The following is a 21,402-nucleotide window of genomic DNA, read 5'->3' as shown; positions in this document are numbered from 1 at the left end:
TAGAAGGGTAAATTCCTTATCTACCTTTCTGACATTAATCAGGGTGTCTCCTGAAATCTTGGTGTTATCTTTTTCATTATATGTTTGACACCCTACTTTTATCCTATCTCCTAATTTTCCCCATAATCGGTCGAATTTGTGTACATCCTCCCGATCCCATTGATTCCTTTGGTACACCTCATTTTCAGAAAAAAACACCATAGCTAGTTTCGTCTTTGAGTCCACCTTTCCCATTATTCCAGTGTGTTTTTTCTGGGCATGATTCCAAGGCCAGTTATCAGGCTCTTGGTTGTAGGCAAGAGAGAGGGTACAAAAAACCACAAATGGTTTAAACCTACTATTGATCTTTTTAAGAATCTAAACGTTCCTCATATGTACATATAAAATCTGTTTTGATCAAAAATATCTTTGTTTGAGTTGGGGCTTACTGATAACAAATTGGGCAAGACTGGCCACTGGCTCAGTCCCAGACTCCTTTGTTCTATATTGTTTGTTGTGGTGCCCTTCCCATATGGTGGATCCACAACCGCTCAGGTTCATTTACTTGCCACCCACATTGTTCCCATTTGTCCGAGTAAATTTAAGTTTCAGTTCTTTTTTATCTGGGGTTACTTTCCACGAAGTTGCAGGGGCTTTCTTAATCCGGGTATGGTGAATCCAAGAATTCTGTCCCTCAACCTTGATTGCAGTATAGGTGGTGAGTAGGACTTGAAAAGGTCCGGTCCACTGTGGTTCCAGGGTTTTATCTGTAAAACACTTAACGTATACATAGTCCCCTGGTCGTATATCGTGAACAGGTCCATCCAGACCCCTACTGCGTGTTCCCATCACATGCTTCTCAATTCTTATTAATTGTTTGTTTAGTGCCACCATATAGGAAGTCATTGTTTCTTCACCAATCTGTGAAGACGTCCCCTTTTGTACCCCATAGGGTCGTCCATATAAAATTTCAAATGGGCTAAGCCCCTCTTTTGCTCTTGGTCTAGTTCGAATTTGTGTAAGAGCTAATGGCAAAGACTGGGGCCAAGTTAGATTTGTTTCTTGACCTAACTTGACAATCTGTTGTTTGATTAGATGATTCATCTTTTCTACCTGGCCACTCGATTGTGGTCGGTATGGGGTATGTAATTGCCAATCTATTCCTAGATGGTGGCTGATCTGTTGCATTATTCTGGACACAAAATGTGGTCCTCTATCCGAGGACATTACTGCTGGGACTCCAAACCTAGGTATTATCTCTTGGAGCAGTATTTTGGTCACTTCCCGGGCTTTAGCAGTTCTGCATGGGAAGGCTTCTGGCCAACCTGAAAAGGTATCTGTTAGTACCAATAAATATCGATACCCCCCTTTTTTAGGAAGTTCCGAGAAATCAATCTGCCAATGTTGCCCTGGAACATTTCCTTTCCCAATTTTTCCCAACTTTGGCCCCTTGGTAATCTTAGGATTAGTCTGGAGACAAAGATCACATTGTTGGGTTACTTGTCTAATAGTAGTATACAAATTTCGTGCTATTATGTTTTTAGTGAGATCCTTATATAGAGCTTCTGCCCCCCAGTGCCTTTTTCTATGTTCTTCCCAAACTACTGACCATACCATGTAGGAAGGAATCACTATTCTCCCATGTGAGATTACAGCCCACCCTTCCTCATTATATGATCCCTCTAGGTCAGAAATCAGTTTGCGATCTTCTTTAGTATAGTCTGGTTTACCTTCTAGAGATATTTGTCCATCGGGTACTAGCGCACCCTCTACCTTGATTGCTTTTCTGGCTGCCTGTTTTGCTTCCCTGTCCGCCAGTTCATTTCCTCTTTCTAATTCTGTGCTCACTTTCTGGTGTGCCTTGATGTGCATAATTGCCACCCTTTCAGGAAGCTGGACCGCATTTAGGAGTTTCAAAATTTCTTCCGCATGTTTGATGATTTTTCCTTGGGAGTTTAACAGTCCCCTTTCTTTCCATATTGCTCCATGAGCATGTACCACTCCAAAGGCATATTTAGAATCAGTCCAAATATTTATAGGTTTTCCCTGAGCTCTCTCCAGAGCTCGAGTAAGGGTTATGATTTCAGCCTTCTGTGCCGAAGTGTCAGCTGGTAGCGGTCCCGATTCTATCACTTCTTCAGAGGTTGTAACAGCATATCCGGAATGTCGCTTTCCATTCAGCATATAGCTGCTCCCATCCGTGAACCAATGTTCAGCTCCATTAATAGGAACATCCTTGAGATCTGTCCTACTAGAATAAGTGGCTTTGATTGTTTCTAGACAGTCATGATCGACTGATTCGCCAACATTCCCATTAAGAAATGAGGCCGGATTGACGATGTTTGTAGTCACGATCTCAACATCATCTTGTTCCACCATTATGGCCTGGTATTTTAGGAATCTCTGTGGGGAGAGCCAATGCCCCCCTTTTGTTTCAAGGACTGCAGACCCTGTGTGGGATACTAAGACAGTCATTTTCTGGCCCAAGGTAAACTTCCGGGCCTCCTGGATGTTTAGGATGACAGCTGCTACTGCTCTCAGGCAACCAGGCCACCCTTTTGCAGTGGCATCCAGCTGTTTAGAGAAGTATGCCCCTGCCTGTCTGTATGGTCCCAAATCTTGTGCCAGTATTCCTAATGCCATTCCCTGTTTCTCATGGGAAAATAGGAAAAATGGCTTACTCACATCAGGAAGTCCTAGTGCTGGTGCCGACATTAAGGCTTTCTTCAGTTCATGGAAAGCTCTGTCTGATTCAGCATCCCACTGAAGATCCTTCTGATTAGCTGCTATCAGGGAATATAATGGTTTAACAAGCAAGCCATAATTACATATCCAAAGCCTGCACCATCCTGTCATTCCCAGAAATGTCTGCAGTTCCTTTACAGTTCGTGGTCGGGGGGCTTGGCATATGGCTTCTTTTCGGGCCTTCCCTAGGACCCGTTGTCCGGCACTGATCTCGTACCCTAGGTATGTGACTTGTTGTAACACCACCTGTGCCTTCTTCTTAGAAACCCGATATCCTTGTAGTCCCAGAAAGTTCAGCAGGCTCACAGTCCAAATAATACAAGATTCTTCGGTTCTGGTTGCAATAAGAAGATCATCTACATATTGTAACACTTTCCCTTCTCCTGACGGTGGTTCCCATAACTCCAAATCCTTTGCTAATTGGTTTCCAAAAATTGTGGGGCTATTTTAAACCCCTGTGGCAACACCGTCCATGTGAGCTGGGTCTTTCGACCGCTTCTGGGATTTTCCCATTCAAAAGCAAAAATTCTTTGGCTGGCTTCGTGGAGAGGGAGCCAAAAGAAGGCATCTTTTAAGTCTAAAACTGTGAACCAAGCTAGGTCAGGTGTCAGGGTTGTTAGTAAGGTATAGGGGTTAGCTACTACAGGATACAGATCCTCTGTTATTTTGTTAATGGCCCTTAAATCTTGAACTATCCTATAAGACCCATCAGGTTTTTTAACTGGGAGGATAGGTGTGTTAAATTCTGACTCACATTCTTTTAGTAGTTTTAATTCTATGAATCGCTCTATGTTTGGATGAATTCCTTCCCTATCTTCCCTTTTCAGTGGGTATTGTTTAATTCTTATCGCACTCTGTCCTTCCTTTAATTTTACTATAACAGGTGATGCATTCTTGGCACGTCCCGGTATGTCAATTGCCCATACTCCGGGATATACCTGATCAATAATTCTGGTATCAATTTCCCTTTTTATAGGAGTACTGGCCAAAGATAGGCTCATAACCTGTATGTATTGGTGATCATTTACTTCCAGAGTAACTTCCGCTTTTTTAAATTTGATTGTTGCCTCCAATTGTTCTAATAAGTCCCTACCAAGAAGGGCCTTTGGGGAATTTGGCATTCTTGTTTGTTTTCTTAGTTTGTACTTTAAAGGTTTCAGGATGTTTTCCTGGTGGCCAGCAGCTCCCACAACTGTAACAAATAATTATTTTTTTACTGAAGTTCAACAAATAAGTTGGTTTCGTATTCACTAAAATTCTACCTCATACCCATTTCCTGCCCTAAAGGGCAGTTATGGGTCCTGTTGTACTGCAAATGCTGCAGCAATTGGGGTGACATTGTCAGGTCCTTCTGCTCAATTGTCAGCAACAGCAACCCCCTCCTCCCCACCATCAGGAGGATTCGGGGCAGGAGATGCTGTTCCTGCTCTGCAGGTTACACAAGCCTGCCTCTGCAGCAGCACTTCTGTTTGAACTCTTTCTTACCCTGAATGCACATCTGCTACTTGTTGCTTTAAGTCTGTGTTATTACATATCAGCCTTCACAGGCAAATAGCAAACACCCTGCCGTGCATCCAGCATGACTCAGTCGCACCTTCGAGGGGGTGCGGGGGTTTGTACAAACTCACCCCAATACTTTAACACTTTCACAAGGTCTTTGATTCTCCACCCACCCCCGCCTCAGGTTTTACATACATTAGTACAAGTTTTTATATCTTACAACGTGTTTCATTCTGGTTGCTCCACAGAAGGAACTGCAACCTGAGCTTTTTAACACAAAAATTTCAACAAGAACATCTTTCTAGTTTAGGTCTCAGTTTTTTTCCCATCCTTTTCTAGAGCCATAATCAAAGATCAGGTGATGTTAATCCCGCACTCTTTCTAGTGTTAGTACCATAGGATCCCGAGGGGGTACTAATCCACAGTCCTTTTGCCACTCAGGTTTGTCCTGGAGGACGAAGAACATGTCTGTATACGATACTTCGTCCCATTTTCCCTCTCTCCTCAGAAACAACATTAATTGCAGGAGAGTGTTATAATCTAACATTCCTCCCTCCTGAGGCCATTTCGCATCACTCCAATTTATACAAAAGCCACCACTGATTACAATATTTAATCAATTTCCTTCTATTTTCGGTACCACCATGTCCTACGATATCACTCCAATGTTTTAATATACAACCCAAGGGCGATTTTTCACAGGGCTTACTCCTTCCATTTCCCATTTTACAATTTTAATTACTTTGTTTTTCTCCGGCCGCCTTAGCCACCCAAGGTCGGAAACGCGGATAGAGCTCCTTACTCGTATTGCACTCAAAAGCGTGTCTCAAGCACTCTTGCACTCACACTCAGTCAAAATAATTAAGCTATACATGGAAAATCAAAATGCGCATCTCAATCACACCATTCACACTCTCCGGGCAGCCCTCAGTCACACAAGCAGTATGTTATATGGTACCGTGCACTTATGTACAACTTTTAGGAACACTGACAGTTCACAAAGTATGCATTTCAATGAACAATTGCCAAAAAACAAACAACAAACAAAAAACCACATTTTTCCTGGTCTTAAGCAGAGTGTTAAGTTTTCCGCTATTTGCCACAAATTACCAGAATATTATTATTTTTCAACATACATTTCATAACTCCAAGTTTTGAACATGTAACAAGACAACACATAGAACAAACAAGACACAGAGCGCTATTTCAGTTGTTATATTCTAGGAATTCCCCAATTCTTGAGACAACCCAATGGAAGTTTTTAGCTTCCCCCTTTTTCTTTTTCCTACGCAAAAGTTTCCCTTTTACTTTTGCTAAGAGGTTCCTCTTGTTCCGGTGAGATTCCGCCTTATTCCATCCCGCCCCCCGCTTTCCGTCACGAGGCCTCCGGACTTTTAGGAATGGCAGTAACCTCGGGTTTGCTCGATCTGCCCTCAAGATCGCTAGCGGCCACCCCTTGGTCAGCAAACCCCCTCCCAAGGTACCTTTCCTCCTGGGGACTACGCTGCGAGCCGGACATCTCCGTGCGTCTCACCAGCCGCCCCGTTACTAAACATACCGTTTTATCCGCGGATCCAGGGGTTCTCTTCTGCTCCCGGGTGAACAGCTGAGAAGAGAAGGCTCCTCCGAGGAAATCTCCCGGGGCGTGCCTAGGAGCGTCTGCTCCGCAGCTGGTCCCTCAGCCGAGCAGAAATCCTCCTGGCTGGCTCGCCAAAACTGACGTGCGGAATTAGACTCTATAACTCGAAAGTTATAAAGTAGGTATGTTTATTGCGTGCAGATGCACGGGGGATCGCTCCTCCACAAGCGTGCATCTCCGAAGTGACGAACCATCCCACATTTATACAATGAAACAAATGAATATTCAATTAGCGCCTATACATATTCGTTACCTAAACCCCGCTTCGTATGTTAATTAGCTTATCAGTCCGTTTCCTGGAATGTGGTGGTCTTACAGGTTTGTAGGTGATTCATGTTCTTGTGACCATCTGATCTTCTTCAGCAAGGAAAGGTGATTCATGTCCTTGTGACCATCCAATCTTCTCCAGCAAGGAGACTTAGCACTCCCTCCCTCTAGATAGCATTTGAATGTCTCTCATCTTCTCTCATTCTCTTTTAAATAGCCCCTTTTGTTAGAGAAAGAAGGGCAGGCGTCTCCACGTCTCCCCTTTGTTAGAGGAAGAGGAGCAGGCGTCTCCTCAAAAACTGTAGTTGTCTCCTCAGAGCTGTGTGCCTATGTGACCAGACACCGCACCCATGACTAGTCACCATACCCACATTTCTGAGTAGACATATACAATCACAGTCGATGTCCATTGTCCCCATTTCACACTATTTCTCCATATCAGTACCATCCAATTTAATATGGACCACAGCCCTATTATTAATAAGATGCATTGGGGAGCTGATAATTTATATAAAAGTCTAAATCAGAAATTGATAGGGCAAAACTTGTATACTGTAATAAAACAGGTGACTCAGCAATGTGAAATGTGTTTACGCAATAATCCCAATACAGCAAATAAAATAAAACTAGGGAACATTAGTAGAGGAAATGTTCCAGGGCAACATTGGCAGATTGATTTCTCGGAACTTCCTAAAAAAGGGGGGTATCGATATTTATTGGTACTAACAGATACCTTTTCAGGTTGGCCAGAAGCCTTCCCATGCAGAACTGCTAAAGCCCGGGAAGTGACCAAAATACTGCTCCAAGAGATAATACCTAGGTTTGGAGTCCCAGCAGTAATGTCCTCGGATAGAGGACCACATTTTGTGTCCAGAATAATGCAACAGATCAGCCACCATCTAGGAATAGATTGGCAATTACATACCCCATACCGACCACAATCGAGTGGCCAGGTAGAAAAGATGAATCATCTAATCAAACAACAGATTGTCAAGTTAGGTCAAGAAACAAATCTAACTTGGCCCCAGTCTTTGCCATTAGCTCTTACACAAATTCGAACTAGACCAAGAGCAAAAGAGGGGCTTAGCCCATTTGAAATTTTATATGGACGACCCTATGGGGTACAAAAGGGGACGTCTTCACAGATTGGTGAAGAAACAATGACTTCCTATATGGTGGCACTAAACAAACAATTAATAAGAATTGAGAAGCATGTGATGGGAACACGCAGTAGGGGTCTGGATGGACCTGTTCACGATATACGACCAGGGGACTATGTATACGTTAAGTGTTTTACAGATAAAACCCTGGAACCACAGTGGACCGGACCTTTTCAAGTCCTACTCACCACCTATACTGCAATCAAGGTTGAGGGACAGAATTCTTGGATTCACCATACCCGGATTAAGAAAGCCCCTGCAACTTCGTGGAAAGTAACCCCAGATAAAAAAGAACTGAAACTTAAATTTACTCGGACAAATGGGAACAATGTGGGTGACAAGTAAGCGAACCTGAGCAGTTGTGGATCCACCATATGGGAAGGGCACCACAACAAACAATATAGAACAAAGGAGTCTGGGACTGAGCCAGTGGCCAGTCTTGCCCAATTTGTTATCAGTAAGCCCCAACTCAAACAAAGATATTTTTGATCAAAACAGATTTTATATGTACATATGAGGAACGTTTAGATTCTTAAAAAGATCAATAGTAGGTTTAAACCATTTGTGGTTTTTTGTACCCTCTCTCTTGCCTACAACCAAGAGCCTGATAACTGGCCTTGGAATCATGCCCAGAAAAAACACACTGGAATAATGGGAAAGGTGGACTCAAAGACGAAACTAGCTATGGTGTTTTTTTCTGAAAATGAGGTGTACCAAAGGAATCAATGGGATCGGGAGGATGTACACAAATTCGACCGATTATGGGGAAAATTAGGAGATAGATAAAAGTAGGGTGTCAAACGTATAATGAAAAGGATAACACCAAGATTTCGGGATACACCCTGATTAATGTCAGAAAGGTAGATAAGGAATTTACCCTTCTAAATACAGCCATGTGCTTCAATTCACGGGAATGTTGGCACAATTTTACCTTAACCGAGCCCATCTTTATAATATGCCTAGGAAAATATCCTTTTGAACATAGAACATAGGCCAGAAAGACAGGCGACAAGTGGCAAACAGTAGATTTAGAATCTTGTATTATGCGAGAACAGCAGGGCTTCCTCTGTGAAAGCAGTACTATAATAGCTCAGGATACTTGTTTAGATACAGATCAGAAAATATGTCATTTCGAGGCCCGACCAAATGCAAACTTGAAAACAGTAATTATATATGCAGGTAAGGGATGTGCGTGTTTGAGAACTAAGTGTAACACAATAACCGTAGATGGGGAGGTAAAGGAGACTGCACAATATTCAAATTACTGTATCTGTAATATTACTACTATAACAGGATGCGATTTTAGTTACTCAGCCCCAGTAGTGTCTCATCAATTCTTAAAATCTAACTTTACCCTATCACAGATGATAATTCCTACCCCCATAGGACTAAATATAAGTAGTATAAAAGAACTATTAAAACATGCAGATTTACAACGTATACTGGAAGAAACCAAAGAAAAGGGACACGAAACTCTTCTTATGATCCATGATGAAGAGGGGATCAAGAAAGTTTAAAAAAAAAAAAAAAAATAAGGTAGAACAGGATGGAAACCATAATTGGTGGAATACTCTCTTTGGCTGGTCACCTTCTGCAACAGGAATTCTTAACACTATGGTACACCCCATTGTGATCTTATTGATCAGTTGAGGAATTTCCTTAATACTAACCATTATGTTATATTTGTGGGTTTGGAGAATGTTTAAAAGGGTAACACTTATGTATGATGCTTTATATCATTCGGGAAGACTGCTTAAGTAAAAGAATTTACTTAGTTTGATAGAAAAGGGGGGATTGATATGGAGAAATAGTGTGAAATGGGGACAATGGACATCGATTGTGATTGTATATGTCTGCTCAAGGAAAGTGGGTATGGTGATTAGCCATGGGTGCGGTGCCTGGTCACATAGGTACACAGCCTTGAGGAGACGCCTACAGTTTTGAGGAGACGCCTGCCCCTCTTACCTCTAACAAAGGGGCTATTTTAAAAAAGAATGAGAAAAGGATGAGAGATATTCCAATGCTATCTAGAGGGAGGGAGTGCTAAGTCTCTTTGCTGAAGAAGATCCGATGGTCACAAGAACATGAATCACCTACAAATCTGCAAGACCACCACATTGCAGGCAATGGACTGATAAGCTAATTAACATACGAATCGAGAGTAAGCGGGTTTAGGTAACGAATATGTATAAGTGTTAATTGAATATTCATTTGTTTTATTGTATAAATGTGAGATGGTTCGTCACTTTGGGCATGCATGCTTGTGGTGGAGCGATCCCCCGTGCATCTGCGTGCAATAAACATACCTACTTTATAACTTTCGAGTTATAGAGTCTAATTCTGCACGTCACCACGGCCTGCACTTTTGAACATCTTTGTTTGCTTTTTTCCTTCTCAACCTACAAAAACAAAGTTAAGCTTCATGTATTTCTAGAAGACAGAAACTCCACATCCAAGATTGATTAATTCAGGGTTTACCCCTGAAATAATATAAAATGAAATCTTTTTTTTAATTCATAGAGAAGCATTTTCACAAAATTACACTACAAATTGCATTATTTGTCATTGAGAGTTCTTCAAATTCACTCATCATGAAAGACATAACAAAAGTACAGCCCTTAGAAAGAAAACAATATCTTAAAACATGAACAACAGAAAAAGTGAAAGCATTACTGATGGACAAAGAGTTAGGAGGACTGCACAATGTTAGAACACCACCAGAAAAAAATCAAGTGGAACTGTGCTGGGCTACTGCTCCCTGATCAAGGGGAGGAAAGAAAAAAAGATCCCAAACCCACAAACACAACTGGTTTCACAGGAAAGAGGAATTTTAGTGCAAGGCAATGAAGACACACCATGCAGATATCACAGCACATGAATTATTAGTCAAGACCCTGTTCAGAAGCTATTTTCATTCTTTGATTCAGAAGTGGAACTGATAGAATTTTATGGATTCCTTTTTAAGGGAATGAAGTGATAACTACTTGCACTGGAACCGAGTGCCACCTACTGTTAAACTGGAACAATAATGCATTCTGTTTTCTAAAAATGGGGAAAAAGACAACTCTCCACTGCCCTCTTTATTCACCAGTCACCTATTTCCGTTAGAACAAAACCCAGTTCGTAGGAAGCATCTTCCCTTCATGACGAATAGCTAAAGTGAACAGGAAATATTCCACCTGGCTCCAGAAGGCTGCAGGTCTCCCTAGGCTCTTTTACACATGCTCCATCACTGCTATTGCTTCAGCAGCGGTTTTACCTCCCAACAGAGACTTCCTTAAAAACATGTTCTGACTTTCCTGAACAGTGGATTGTATCTCACAGTTTCATTGATTTGCACAGCAGAATCCTGCAGTTTCCGTTGAAGCTAATGAACACTGCGTGCTTTCAAAACCAAGCACATTCAGCACCTCCATCATAACTCTGAATTAGAGCTATTGCCTAAACAACTACATGTTGCACACGCTGCCCGTGCCAACCCTGGCTAGCCCAGCCCTGTTTTACCCATTCATCCAGGCACTTGCATCAGTGCGTCTGACTTGGTGAATTTACACATGAGAAACCAGGCATTTCTGACCAACACCCATGCTCTTTAACTGCACTGGTTATTTTTAAATTAATGACACATTACTAATAGTCAAAATCACATACGCCGCAGATTTTCCCTGAATTTCTTCATAGAATCACCTGTGATTGCTCTTGTCAAATACATGACTGCTGCTTTCTTTACCTGCAGAAAGCTTGGCACAACACGTACAATATTGTACAACATACAGCTCCATCTGACAGTGAGACCAGAATGACCTTCCGACAGTGCAGGCGGGCTGCGTATCTCCAGTAGCACCCACAGCCCCAGCCTGCACTGCTTTAGAGACAGCAAAGATCCGCGCTGATGAGAAACGCTCTCACGCACATGGCATTTCACCTTGTCCACGGATTTGAAACACGGGTTGCTTTGCGCAATTTAATTTTATGGTTTCGTTCCAAAGCAAAACAGACTGTCCAACAACTTTTGACTTACACTAAAACCCATAAATATTGACCTTCCGTATGAACGGATACATGCCAGGATATGTACTGCTGATGAATTTTTTCGCATGTTGCTGGGGAGCAATACCTGCACGTGTTCATCTTTTTGTCCATCTCTTCTGGGATTCCTTCTAGCTAGGTACGTTGCATCTCAGGGTGGTATGGAGGGGATTACCTCCAAGCAGCGGGACAGATCACCAGCCACCCCTGTCGCTCCTAAACTGCCTCTGCTGAGCATCTCAGTGCCTCCCACAGTGGTGGCTTGCTCAGGAAGAGGTGGCTTGTGATGGCTCCTCTCCAGTACACATGCCCACAGGACCACTGAGCAAAGGACTATCCCACACCATCTTTCCCCTCTTTGAGAAAGAACGCACGTACGTATCTATGGCTAATCTCCCTTCTGAAGCAGTACAGCTCAGCTGAGACCTCAGACTGCTTTTCTGCAGCATCTGGGATTCTTACCAAAACTGTCTCCATGGACTCTACCCGGACTCAGTTTTGTGCAGAGGAGGTATTTACTGCCGCATGCGCAAGAGCAACGGCAAGGGCAGGCAGCGCAGCGATCTCCTGTTACCGAACGTGCTGCTCTGGGACTCCCAAACAGGCGGTCAGTTATATCCCTGGCAAAGTTCTCCAGCAAAGCCGCCCCTGATTTGTATCCACCTCAGCTGTACAAACACGGTGTAAACAGACGCGCAGCGGCTCTTTACCTCCAGCACTGTATGTCCCTTTCCTTCCCATGTCACCACCACCTGCAAAAGCGCCCATGGAAATGAGCAAACCCCACGCACCAGAAAGAGGCAGGGCTTTCAAAGGAAAGGAGGGTATTCAATGGAAGCTGCAGATGTGCCCTGCCTGAAGAAGGCACCACTGGCAACCCCTCCTCTGTGAGAGCTGTGGAGATGCAGAGGGGGCAGGAAGGCAGGCGTCGGGGAGTAACTAGAAGCCCTGGTTTGCTACTGCTGCAGTATCCGTGGCTGGGGGGACAATAGAGCTCTCCATGAAATGACGATCAACCAAAACATTTCAGAGGGAGCACAAGCTGCTGGGCGTCAGCAAAGGGCTGTGCTCAGCTTTTCTGCGGCAGGTTGTCATAGGCAAGGTGAACACGAAGCACATGGAGGATCTGCAGTTCTACCTGCCTTGCAGGGGGTTGGCCTGAGCTCCCCCTTTGCAAACCAAGTCACCCTCCGACCACACGGCACAATCTCTTCTTAATGTATGTCCCAGCAACTGGGGTACCCCATGCAGATAAATCTGAGAGGTCCCCCCTGGTCACAGCCCTAGTCATCAGTGGTTCCAACAACTTCTGATGCTCAGGGTGTCCCCTGCGCCAGTGGTCCTCCCTCCAGGCGCCCCTCCTCCTCTCCATTTGCCCTGGAGTAGACAAACTCAACATCACACCCATTCTGTGGAGATTTAAGCCCCAAAGAGCTCAGAACTGGGGGAAGCCAGCACAAAAGCCTATCTTCTCTCGTGAGAGTTGCAATGTCCTTACACACCCCGTGTCCTTCCCGCTCAGATCAGAAACCAAACAGGGGAAGCGGTGCACGCAGATACACAGAGAATACTGAATGGGACACACTGGCTCCTCTCCTAACTCCTTTATTGTCTCAAAGGTGTTTTCATTCTGTTTGAGGAAAAAGATAGAAATATGTATAGTCCTCAGGTTTATCCCTAGTAAGCACTTTCACATGTTCATTTAGTAAAGCAGATGAGATTGATTCCTCAGATTTTTTATTTTTTTTTTGGGGGGGGGGGATTGTAATGAACTCATTCAGTTTTAAAATCAGGCTTAGGAGCCATGACTCACTGGCTACGAATACATGTACACACATGCGTGTACAGGACAGCACAGAATACTTTATTTACTCATATGGGTCTGAAAAGACATTTTTTTTTTCTATCATTTTTTGTTCTGTGCATCGTTTATGGCTGGACTGCATGAACAAGATGGTTTTCTTAATTCTCTGAAAACACTTGCATCTGTTGATGCCTGCACCTCTGAACGTAGTGATATGGTCATACAGCCAAATTTGCAAAGCGGATTACTGTTCTTACACCATTCTGGGCATAGCAGACATACCCATAGAAACACCCCTAATGGCCTAAAGGTCATGCCTATTTACACATTTATTTCTGCTATTTCATCGTCTGTAAAGAACAAGTGCTCCTTTCCTCGACCTGTCTCAGAAGAGATCTGAATATTTAAGGAATTAAAACAGGTAAGTCGGCCAAAGGAAAATTTAAACATACTTACTTTAACAGTGCCAAGGTGTTGTTACTAAAATGCAAGCACTTTGACAGCAGGTATCTTAGGAGTGCTGTGCAAAGTGACAGAGAAAAGCCTCAAGAAAAATCTACTAGAGTTTGGGTTAATACACTAAATCCCAGCACAATGGTTCAAGGGTAAGGGCACTTTAAAACAGAATGTGTCCTGAATCATGTTAGGAAGAAGACAAAGAACATATCCTGCTGGGAAGATCATTAATGATTAGGAAAACTCGACCAGGCTACTATAAATTTGTCCCAGGTTAGAAAAGGCCAAGAATCTTTTAAAGGACACTACAAAAAAATAACATTTAAGACAAAAGGCAGCGTAGTAGCAAATGGAATTAAAAGGAGTCCTAAAAAGTAAATCTTTCAGTAATAAGCAAGCAAGGCTAATAACAATCTAGGGCATAGAAAAGATTAGCTCAGCACCAGGATGCACAGCAGACAGGAGAGCAAATTAGTTCTGTCTTACCAAAATGTAAATGGAGGGGGGAAAAAAAATTCCGAACTTACGTGTTTCTCTTTATTTTTCCTGCATCTAATTTTTAACTGTTAAGAGAAATAACACAAAAGCTTTATTTTTGCTAATGCCAGGCAACTGGAATCTGGAATTTAAATTAATCCTTTACACACTGCCATTTGGGGATCATTTCTATCAGATCCAACAAGGATACAAGGGATAGGACAAGAGGAAATGGCCCCAAGTTGCCCCAGGGGAGGTTTAGATTGGACATTAGGAAAAAATTCTTCACCGAAAGGGTTGTCAAGGACTGGAACCAGCTGCCCAGGGAAGTTTCAGGGTGGCCTCACCATCCCTGGAGGCATTTCAAAGATGTGTAGATGTGGTGATCAGGGACACAGTTTAGTGATGGACTTGGCAGTGTTAGGTTAATGGTTGGACTCAATGATCTTAAAGGACTTTTCCAACCTAAATGATTCTATGATTCCACACTGTTCAAAATGACCTACAGTCTTCCTTCAAAAAAGAGGGTTTATACTGCTGTTCCAATTGTACTGGTTATCAGGTAATCCAGCCTCGTAGCGCTCTTTAATTTAAAGTTTACAAGCACCAAGATATCCCCCAGTGACTGCACTTTAGCTAGTTTGATATTAAGCTATACATTTTTCTTAACATGGTTAGCAGCATATCTCAAGCTATGTTTGAACATATTCTTAGGTGAATGGGAGATACTATCAGCTTTTCATTAGACAGAACATGAGTATTTTAAAAAGCCATACTCCAACAGAATACACAGCACAAGCATGTGTTTCTGCCAAGGTATTTTCTATTAAGCAAATCAAATGCATATGTTCATTCTCTCCCTCTTCTGTCCATACTTAAAATCCAGGCAAATCTGCAGAAGAACAGCACAAAGAGCAAGGTGTTAGAACTTACAGAGAAGTCCCACAACCGCTCTTGCTCACGCAAAGCTACGTGCTTACCTTTGCACTCCCATTTGTTACACAACACACTTTGGTGCCCGGGAATTTGATTGATTTAGATTCGCCCTGACAGAAGGAAGCCTTTTTTTTTAACCGTTTGACCTTGTTTCACTTCTAACTGGAAGATCAGTCCTGCCAGGAAGGAGAGGTGAAACCTCATGACAGCTAGAGGGTGAATAATCTCTCTTCAAACTTTAAAACTCTCTGTATGAAGTTTCCTTTACAATTTGTACTCCACCTGGCTATTAAAAATGTAAGAAAAGCACAGCAAGAAATCAAGCCGCCCGTTAGTACAGAAGTTGCCAGCAGTTCCTCCTCGTTTCGCGAAAATCCAGCCCTCACACTGAGGCTGCGGGACCAAATCCTGTGCCGCTGGAAGCGGCAGCGAGCCCTGGCCCCGGGGAAGGGCAGCTCAGCACTCTGCAAAGATGAGGTGCATTGCTCTGCTCCCCGCCACCCCGGGATGCCACACAGCCCCGATGCTGGCCAGCGGCGGCAGCACGGGCTCGCTGACGGTAACAGCGACCCTCCTGCCTCCCCCGAACGCGTAACGAGAAGCGAAAGCACCGTCCGGGCCGGCGGGCAAATCACCTGGAGCCGCATCTCCCACCCTGGCAGGACCGCCACCCACCGCGCCGCCACCCCCCTCACACCCAGACGGGGGGGCGAGCCCCGGTAACGGCCGCTGTCACACCGGGACATCGCGCAGCCCCTCCGAGCACCAAGGCCAGCCAGGGCTGGCAGCGACCATCTCCTCGGGACCTGATTCTGCCGTCAAATGGCCGGATCCCTTCGCCTGCTGTGCAACAGATCGAGCACCCGCACGGCCGAGGGACCAGTTACGCGTGTCTGTGGGGATGGGAGCTGGGGGGCAAACCCACAAAGCTAGCACAGCTCTTCGCAACAGGAAAATACTTTATACACCTGGAAAAACCGTTTACGATGACCTTTAGTCACACTTAATCCTCACTGGGTCTTATGAGCTTCGTCCCCATTTAAAAGCACAGTGGTCTTTAGTTTCACTAAAGTGTTCATGCATAGTTCAAGTAATTTCTATTTGGTCTTGATATGGAGAAATAGTGTGAAAGAGGGACAATGGACATCGATTGTGACTGTATATGTCTGCTCAAGGAATGTGGGTATGGTGACTGGTCATGGGTGTGGTGTCCGGTCACATAGCCACACAGCTTTGAGGAGACGCCTGCCCTTCTTCCTCTAACAAAGGGGCTATTTATAAAAAGGATGAGAAAAGGATGAGAGACATTCCAATGTTATCTAGAGGGAGGGAGTGCTAAGTCTTCTTGCTGGAGAAGATCAGATGGTCACAAGGACATGAATCACCTACAAACCTGCAAGACCACCACATTGCCTGCAAAGGACTGATAAGCTAATTAACATACGAAGCAAGAGTAGGTGGGTTTAGGTAACAAATATGTATAGGTGTTAATTGAATATTCATTTGTTTTATTGTATAAATGTGAGATGGTTCATCACTTCGGGCATGCACGCTTGTGGTGGAGCGATCCCCCGTGCATCTGCACGCAATAAACATACCTACTTTATAACTTTCGAGTTATAGAGTCTAATTCCGTACGTCACTTAAGAGTTTTAGGAATAAGTCTTATGGTTAAGTCTTAGAGCTAAGTATTAAGGTTAGGTTTAAGGTTCAGTCTTAGAGTTAAGTCTTTGGGTTAAGTCTTATAGTTAATTCTTATAGGTTAAGGCTTAAGGTTGAGCCTTAAGGTTAAGTCCTAGGGTCAGTTCTTAGGGTTAGGTCTTTAGGTTAAGACTAATGGTTACGTCTAAATGTTAAGTCTTAGGGTCAAGTCTTTAGGTTTAGTCTTAAGGTCAAGTCATAAGGTTGAGTCTTAGGGTTAAGTCTTAAGGATGAGCCTTAAAGTCTTAGGGTTAAGCCTTAGGGATAAGTCTTAGCGTTAAGTCTCTACTTAAGTCTCTACTTAAGTCCTTAGATTAAGTCTCAACGTTAAATCTTAGAGTTGAGTCTTTAGGGTTAAGTCCTTAGTTTAAGTCTTAAGGTTGAGCCTTAGGATTAAGCCTTAAGGTTGAGCCTTAGAGTTAAGTCTTAGTGTTAAGGATCAGGGATAAGTCTTAGGGTTAAATAACTAGGGTTAAGTCTTTAGGTTAAGTCTCAATGATAACCCTTAGGGTCGAGTCTTAGGGTTAAGTATTTGGGTTAAGACTTAGGTTTAAGTATCAAGATTAAGTCTTAGGGTAAAGTGTTAAGGTTGAGTCTTAAGGTTGAGTCTTAGGGTTAAGAATTAAGGTTCAGTCTTAGGGTTAACTGTCAGGTTTAAGTCTTAGGTGTAAGTTTTAGGGTTAAGTCCTTAGGTTCAGTCTTAAGGTTGAGTCTAAAGTTGAGTATTATGGTTAAGTCTTTGGGATAAGTCTTAGGATTGAGTCTTAGAGTAAATTCTTAAGGTTAAGTCGTAGGGTTAAGTCTTTAGGTTAAGTATTAAAGTTAAGTCTAAAGGTTGAGTCTTCAGGTTAAGTCTTAGAGTTAAGTCTTAGTGTTATGTTTTAGGGTTAAGTGTTAATGTTAAGTCTTAGAGTTAAGACTTAAGGTTAAATATTAGGGTTAAGTCTTTAGGTTAAGTCCTAATGTTAAGTTTTAAGGTTCAGTCTTAGAGTTAAGTCTTACCGTTATGTCTGTAGGTTAAGGCTAATGGTTATGTCTCAATGTTAAGTCTTAGGTTTAAGTCTTAGGGTCAAGTCTTTAAGGTTAAATCCTAGGGCTAAGTTTTAGCATGAAGTCTTTAGGTTAAATCTTAAGGTTAACTCTTATGGTTGAGTCTTAGCATTAAGTCTTAGGGTTATGTCTTAAGGTGGAGTCTTACAGTTAAGTCTTAGGGATAGGTCTTTAGATTAAGACTTAGAGTTAAGTCTAGAGGTTAATTCATAAGGCTGAGCCTTAGGGTTAAGTCTTAAGGTTGAGTCTTTTAAGGTTGAGTCTTAGGGTTAGAATTAGGGTTAAGTCTTAGAGTTAAGGTTAATTCTTAAGGTTGAGTCCTAGGGGTAAGACTTAAAGTGCAGTCTATAGAGTTAAGTCTTAGGGTTAACTCTTACGGTTGATTCTATAGGGTTAACTGTCTGGGTTAAGTCTTAGGGGTAAGACTTAGGGTTAAGTCTTAGAGTTAAGTCTTAGGATTATGTTTTAGGGTTAAGTCTTACGGTTGAGTCTAACTGTCAGGGTTAAGCCTTAGGGTTAAGTCTTAGCGTTAAGTCTTAGGTGTAAGTCTTAAGGTTATGACTTAAGGTTAAATCTTCAAGTTAAGTCTAAAGGTTAAGTCTTAAGTTTGAGTCTTACTGTTAAGTCTTAGGGATAAGTCTTAGGGTTAAGTCTTTAGGTTCAGTCTTAAGGTTAAGTCTAAAGGTTGAGTCTTAGGGTTAAAACTTTGGGATAAGTGATAGGGTTAAGTCTTAAAGTCTTCAGGTTAAGTCTTATATTTAAGTCTTAGCATTAAATCTTAGAGATAAGATTTAAGGTTAAGTAATGAGGTTGAGTCTTAAGGTTACGTCGCTAGGGTTAGGCCTTTAGTTTAAGACTTTGCTTAAAGCCTTAATGTTAAGTTTTAGGGTTAATTCTTAAGGTTAAGTATCAGGGTTAATTCTTATGGTTAACTTTTGCGTTTAAGTATTAAGGTTAAGTCTAAATGTTGAGTCTTAAGGTTAAGTCTTAGGGTTAAGTCTTAAAGTTGAGTCTTAGGGTTAAGACTTAGAGATAAATCTTAGGGTTAAGGCTTAAGGTTAAGGGTTAAAGTTGAGTGTTAGGGTTAAGGCTTAAGGTTAAGAAAGGGTTAAGCCTCCATGTTTTGTCTTACAGTTAAGTCTTATGGTTCAGTCTCAGGGTTAAAGTCCTAGGATTAAGTTTTAGGGTAAGTATTAAGGTTAGGTTAAAAGTTTTAGCCTTAGGATTAAGTCTTAGAGTTAAGTTTTAAGGTTAATTTTTCAGGTTGAGTCTTAGGGTTAAGTCTTAAGCTTGAGCCTTAGGGTTAAGTCTTAGGGATAAGTCTTGAAGTTGAATCTTAGGCTTAAGTGTCAGTGTTAAGTCTTAGCGTTAAGCCTTAAGGTTAAGTGTATGGTTTAAGAATTAGAGTAAGTTTTAAGGTTAAGTCTTAAGGTTAAATCTTGTGGTTAAACTTTGGGTTAAGTCTTAGGGTTAGGACCTTACCTTAAAATAATGGTTAAGTCTCGATGTTAAGTCTTAGGGTTATGTCTTAGGGTCAAGTCTTTAGGTTAAGTCTTAAGGTTCAGTCTGTGGGTTAAGTCTCAAGTTTGAGTCTTAGAGTTAAGGCTTTGGGTTAAATCTATAGAGGTAGGTCTTACAGTAAAGTATTAGGGTTAAGTCTTTAGGTAAAGTCTTAAGGTTAAGTCTTAGGGTTAAGACTTTAGGTTAAGTCCTAAGGTTAAGTTTTAAGGTTCAGTCTTAAGACTTATGGTTATGTCTTAGGGTTAAGTCTTCGGGTTATGTATTACGGTTAAGTTTTTGGATTAAGTCTTAGGTTAAGTTTTAGGGTTAAGTCTCAAGGTTAGGTCTTTAGGTTAAGTCCAAATGTTGAGTGTTAGGCTTAGAGTTTTAGGAATAAGTCTTATGGTTAAGTCTTAGAGCTAGGTATTAAGGTTAGGTTTAAGGTTCAGTCTTAGAGTTAAGTCTTTGTGTTAAATCATATAGTTAATTCTTATAGGTTAAGGATTAAGGTTGAGCCTTAGGGTTTTAAGTCCTAGGGTCAAGTCTTAGGGTTAGGTCTTTAGCTTAAGACTAATGGTTATGTCTAGATGTTATGTCTTAGGGTTAAGTCTTAGGATCAAGTCTTTAGGTTCAGTCTTAAGGTCAAGTCATAAGGTTGAGTCTTCGGGTTAAGAATAAGGATGAGCCTTAGAGTTAAGTCTTACGGTTAAGCCTTAGGGATAAGTCTTAGGGTTAAGACTCTACAATTAAGTCTTTAGGTTAAGTCTCAATGTTCAATCTTAGAGTTGAGTCTTTAGGGTTAAGTATTTGGGTTATGACTTAGGGTTAAGTCTTAAGGTTAAATCTTAGGGTTAAGTCTTAAGGTTGTCTTAAGGTTGAGTCTTAAGGTTAATTCTTAGGGTTAAGTTTTAGAGTTAAGTCTTAAAGTTAATTCTTAAGGTTGTGTCTTAGGATTAAGTCTTAAGCTTCAGTCTTAGAGTTAAGTCTTAGGGTTAAATCTTAAGGTTGAGTCTTAAGGTTAAGTCTTAAGCTTGAGCCTTAGGGTTAAGTCTTAAGGTCAAATCTTAAGGTTAAGACTTAAGGTTGACTCTAAGTTTTAAGCCTTAGAGTTAAGTCTTAAGGTTAAGGCTTAAGGTTGAGTGCTATGGTTAAGTTTAAGGTTGAGTCTTAAGGTTATGTCTTACGGTTAAGACTGAAGGTTGAGTGTTATGGTTAAGTCCTTAGGGTTAATTTTTAGGGTTAAGTCTTTAGGTAAATCTCAAGGTTAAGTCTGAAGGTTGAGTCTTAGAGTTAAGTCTTAAGCTTAAGTGTTAGAGTTAAGCATTATATATAAGTCTTATTGTTAAAGTCCTTAGCTTAATTCTTAAGTTTAAGTGTTAAGTTTGAGGCTTAGGCTTAAGTCTTAGGGTTATGTCGTAATGTTGAGTCTTAGGGTTAAGTCTTTAGGTTAAGCCCTAAGGTTAAGTTTTAACGTTGAGTCTTTAGAATTAAGTCGTGGGGATAAGTCTTAGTTTAAGTCTTAGGATTAAGTCTTAAGGTTAAGTCTTAAGGTTGAGTCTTACAGTTAAGTCTTAGGGATAGGTCTTTAGGTTAAGACTTAGGGTTAAATATCAAGGTTTAGTCTTAGGGTTAAGTCTTAAGGTTGAGTTTTGCAGATAAGTCTTAGGTATAGGTCTTTAGGTTAAGACTTAGGGTTAAGTCTTAAGGTTGAGTCTTAGGGTTATGTCTTAGGGTTAAGTCCTATAGTTAAATCTTAAGGTTAATTCTTAAGGTTGAGTCTTATGGTTCAGTCTTAGAGTTAAGTCATTGTTAAGTCTGAGGGTTAAGTCTTAGGGTTATGTTTTTGGGTTAAGTTTTAATTTGAGTCTTAGGGTTAACTGTTATGGTTAAGTCTTAGGGATAAGTCTTAGGGTTAAGTCAAGTCTTTAGGGTTAAATCTTAGGGTTATGTTTTATGGTTAAGTCTTAGGGTTAAGTCTTTAGGTTAAGTCTTAAGGTTGAGTCTTAGGGTTAAGTCTTAGGGTTAGTTCTGAAGGATAAGTCTTAGAATTACGTTTTAGGGTTAAGTATTAGGCTTAATTCTTAGGGTAATTTCTTAGGGTTTGGTCTTAGTGTTAAGCCAGCATTAAGTCTTAGATTTAGGTCTTAGGGTTATGTTTT

General features: G+C 41.7%; 1 long non-coding RNA gene across 2 annotated transcripts; it reads left to right on the top strand.

The window, feature by feature from the left end:
• Positions 1 to 15,702: 15,702 nt before the first annotated feature.
• Positions 15,703 to 21,389, top strand: LOC308058163. Of its 2 annotated transcripts, none has more exons than XR_013925700.1 (3): positions 15,703 to 17,747; positions 17,788 to 19,174; positions 19,290 to 21,389. It is a non-coding gene; the product is annotated as an uncharacterized lncRNA (long non-coding RNA). The 2 variants fall into 2 exon arrangements; XR_013925701.1 differs by having other exon boundaries at positions 17,788 to 19,091; positions 19,383 to 21,386.
• Positions 21,390 to 21,402: the final 13 nt, after the last annotated feature.

The sequence above is a fragment of the Falco punctatus genome (assembly GCF_963210335.1).
Source record: "Falco punctatus genome assembly, contig: scaffold_138, whole genome shotgun sequence".
In the NCBI taxonomy this organism is placed as follows: domain Eukaryota; kingdom Metazoa; phylum Chordata; class Aves; order Falconiformes; family Falconidae; genus Falco; species Falco punctatus.
Note: the sequence above shows the minus strand (reverse complement) of the source record. Positions and strands in the feature narration are given on the sequence as shown.